The sequence below is a fragment of the Habropoda laboriosa genome, unplaced genomic scaffold (assembly GCF_001263275.1).
Source record: "Habropoda laboriosa isolate 0110345459 unplaced genomic scaffold, ASM126327v1 scaffold143, whole genome shotgun sequence".
NCBI lineage: Eukaryota > Metazoa > Arthropoda > Insecta > Hymenoptera > Apidae > Habropoda > Habropoda laboriosa.
The window spans coordinates 979,959-984,605 of NW_017100404.1; the positions used below are offsets into that span (position 1 = coordinate 979,959).

The following is a 4,647-nucleotide window of genomic DNA, read 5'->3' on the forward strand; positions in this document are numbered from 1 at the left end:
TATTGACAGTTATTTGAAATCGCTTGAAAATTAAATTTGCTAGATAAAATCTAATACTGTATTAAATAAATTTAATATTATCAATTACAATAGCCTTTGAAAAAAGCGCACAATTTCCTTTGTCAAACTGATCACCAAATGCTACAATATCTCCAACTCCTGTATCCTCGTTACTTCATTACACACACACACACTCTCTCTTTCGTTGAATAAAATACACACTCCGCTATAAGCTACAACTTTATACCTAAACTCCAATAATCACACGAGATTTCAACTCAGCAGCCCTACCAAATGTCTCCCTCAACGAACAAACCGTTGTTTCGAAACAATCGAAATTTTCCAATTACCGAAAATTCACTCGCATGACACAACACTGTACTCCCTTAGTCCGGCAAATTCTCACGAATAAACACGTACACAAAGCACACATTCCTGTAATACAGGAGTGGCACACTTGACAACGCAGAGAGACACGGCGACATTATACGCGCAACTCGATTGCAACATTGTCTGAGGCAAATGAGAAAGCATAAACACCCCCCGGACTGAATAGAAGCGGAGGAATTAAAGTCTCGTAAAAATTCCTAACTCGCCGCGGCTCGTTCTAAAGCACGTCATATAACTTTCACCTAGTTGCAAAAACAAATTTTCCCGGTGAGCAACTTAACTTTAACTAACTTATGTGAGCACCGCCGATTCCGAACTTATCCTCTTCGTTCCCCGTCGTTCGCGAAAACTGCAAATTATTCCGGCGAAGCGTCGCGTCGTCCCATTTTCGTCGCGCTCCACGCGTCGGGATAACACGAACAGATCCAAGGGGACGATGAGAAGGGAATGTCTAATTTCAGGAGGCACTAGTGGAACGCGTTTAGCGAATGAAGACAGGGCTTTTCTTAAACTATATCTAACACCCGGACATGTACCCCCCCCCGGGATGCTTTATACACGTCGCGATAGTGATTTAGCGCGATGCTTTTTCATGCCGCCATTATCAACCCTTGCGATTAATGGACACTCTCATTCCTATTTCGTTCGTTTCTTAGTTTAGTCTTCATTTTTAAACTGAACACTGTTCTTCTTTGCTGCTGCTTGTTTCAGACTTAGGCTTCAATGAAATTCGTATTTTAGGATTAGGGAAGGAGGTACGCCAAAAATAGGTAAATTTTGGGAATTTTTTTGGTAGGTGATTGTTCAATGAAAAGTTTCAATTTTTTTCGGAGGATATAAACGTAGCTTTCAGGCTTTCCCTGAAATTTTTTAAATATAAAAATGTCTCTGGATGGTGCACCTCTTTAAGGGACTACACTCATTTTGTATCTTTAGAATAATGTTAATACTCGTGACAGAGGTTGCACCTTTTTTCAAAGCTGGAATAAGGATTAAAGAAGGAAATAATGTAATCGATAGATAAAATACTGTAAAGGGAAAATTGATAAAAATAAGATACTAATAAGTTGCTGAGTTAGGTTTCAACGAAATTCGTATTTTAGGATTAGCGAAGGAGGTACACTATCCTGAAGAGTCTAAAAATAGGTAAATTTGGGGAATTTTTTTTTGGGTGATTATTCAACGAAAAGTTTCAATTTTTTTTTTGGAGGATATAAATGTAACTTTCAGATTTTTTCTCCAATTTTTGAAAAGTCTTTCAGATTTTTTCTCCAATTTTTGAAAAGTAAAAGTGTTACAAAATGGAGGATATTTTACATTTTCGTTGAAAAATGGAAAACAAATCAAACTTTCCAAATCCTAAGAACGAGTACATAAATTTAACCTTCTCTTTTTCTATTATGTCTGCGTCTGTTAAATTAATAATTCAGCCCTATCTTCAAAAATCACCCTTGAAACACACACCTCAAACTATAAACGCAGCAGTAACGTTCAACGTGTGTTAACCGTGGAGGCATTAAGCTAACGCGAATGAACAACGATTCCACGATAAAATCGCGTGGAAATTCTGTAAAGAGCGGTCAAAACGACGCAATTTCGCAAGCAACATCTTGAAAGTTGGAGAAAGGAAAGAGAAACCCGGAAACAGCACGCGTCCTGCTGGAATATCACGTTGCTCAGGGTTAAGAAGACTCTTTCGAGACGTTTACGGCCGCGTAAACAGGCGAGAGCGGCTCGAAGAAGACCGTATTACACGCTGGAAGAAACCCTTAAAATCCTGTCGACTCAGTACAGCGATAAATCTCAATTATTTCATTTCTTCGCTGCGCCAAAAGTCGCCGAGTTTCGCGATCAACGCGAACGATTTGAGAAAATGACGAGCCTCGTGGAAGTGACGAACAGGATGATAAAGCAGACGGTACTCTTGCAGCGGCTGACTATTTTTGTCTTATACTACTTGTGTCCGCTAATTTATGAAACGTCAAATTCATAGAGCTTGTATGTAAGTTTGTAAAATTTGTACGAATTTATTCACGATTTAAATTTATAATATTGATAGGCTGTTTGTATACTATTTGTATAATATTTCATTAAAATGGAAGAAGCTTTGTAGCTTTATTAACGAAAGATTTAAGATCTCACGTGGTTCAAAGTTACAAAAATTCGAGCATCGTGATTCACTTAGTTCAGATTTTTATTTTCATTCAAAATTCTAATTGAAACTATTTCTACTCCTTTTGTTGTATTATATATGCATGACAAATATACTTGTAATTAATATTTCAGAGGAATTGTAACTGAATTTTTTGTGTGCATTATCTATGGTATTTTCACAATTCAATTAATCATTCAAGATTTGCAAAATTAGTATAAGTTATAGTTCCACTGTAAAATTATTCAAAATCAAATTTACAAATGTTAAATTTCCAAGTGTAAAATTCATCAACTATATTTCACCGATAATTTTCACCGTATGAAAGTATGCAAAATTAATCACTCCTCCACTTTATTCAGTTTACAGTTCGCTGATATACAGATTTATCGTGCACGAACGTTTCCTGCAATTACCGCGAGTTACTTATATCACGCAATTTCGCAGGACGAATGATCGAGAATATTGAATTTCCTATTAACGTCGTCGCTTGTGCGTTGCCCACGGAAATTCATAGGTTGGAACGTATACATCTGTCACAGTAAACGCATATACGTACGTATCGCCTGTCCATTTCCATCAACGATAAATCTTGGAACGTCTATTGATTGCAATTATTGCATGCAATATTGGATCGCCTTAATCACGCAGGATAAGGCATGTATGTCGGCAACGAGCACAGCACTGTATCGTGTTTACGTTCATTGTTCCGCTGTTTTCTGATGTTTTATCGAGCAGAATTACCAAATATATTTACCGAGAAGAAGGTGAAATATTCGGACGCTGATAAAAGCTTCCCCTTCTACCGACGTATCTCGATTTTTTCATCTCGATTACGCATTTTTGTATAAGACATTGAAATTATGTCTGATTAGCAAAAATGAATATTCATAGTGCAACCTTTTACAACCCGATTTTTCTTCTTTCACGAGAAGAAAAATTATGGTAGATCACAATTTTCCATACCGATGGGGAACCAAGAATTATTAATTATTCTAAAAAAATTTACTGTTAATAATGTAACAGAACACTCATACAATGTAACAGTATAGCAATAAACAAATAAAACGAGATAAATATAGATAAATATTAAATACCTAACTTCCAAGTCAAGAAAAATAATATTCATAATTATTAAAACATTAGTATTTTTTCGTGAACCGTGTTTAACACTCATTTTGTTAATATCCGAACCTAATCTTCCAAGTAACATTCACATTCGCAATTATCAAAATATTAATACTTTCTTCCGTGCCTAATTGGTGTTCCACGCCAGCGTCCGAATATTTTCCGTACAAGCTGCGTCTACAATTTGGCTCCGCTAAATTTCACGAAGCTCTCGAAACAAGCCCATTCCGCCGGCCGTTCTCCTTCGTCGAAATTTAATAACGATCGAGCCCGAAAACAAAAGGTCAGTTGTATCTAGCGCGATCCATAATACCACGTTGCCCATTCGCGCGGTCTGCCTCGTAAATTTCAGTACACGCTTATGCGCCGCCGCAACCAGCCACTCGTACAACCCCTAATTGCCATTAGCCAGTAGCCACTTCTCTGAAATTGGTTCCTCCGTTCCGTTTCGTGGCCTCTCTGCTACCCTGCGCGCCACGCCGGTGATCCCTCTCGTCGCACAACCAACACCCCTCTTACTACCTCTTCCCCCTCCGCCCCCTGCGCCACTCGCAATCCCCTTCAGTGAATACATACGTTTCTAAAGATCTTCATTGCCGGAAACAGTCGAACCCCTGTACGCCAAACTGAATTCCCTGTAGCTTTTAAGGGGCAAACCGATTAGAAGGGCCCTTTCGAATTCTACTGACCGGGCTAGAGGCGGTTATATCGACGGTGGGATGAAAACTATTTACCACGTTCGAGGGGATGTACGAACTTGCGAGGCCGGGTTTTCTTCGAACGCGTATTCAATTCGACGTGTATCGAGAGGGAACTGTTAGATCGATTTCTCGAGATTTTAGACAGGATCGCTGGGTGAGGTTAGTCTTCGTCACGGGAAAAGCAGAGGGTGTGTATTTGTATGGTTGTATAGACGTTTTCGATGTTGCTCGAGAATAATTGAGAAGTTTTTTATGGTGGTTGGTTATGGAAGGAGG

The 4,647-nt window shown here is 38.6% G+C and overlaps 1 protein-coding gene across 1 annotated transcript in view; it reads right to left on the reverse strand.

Annotated features, from left to right (window-relative positions):
* Positions 1-4,647, reverse strand: part of LOC108575321 (hemicentin-1-like) — a 98,716-nt gene that overhangs the window by 68,562 nt on the left and 25,507 nt on the right. The window lies entirely within an intron of this gene.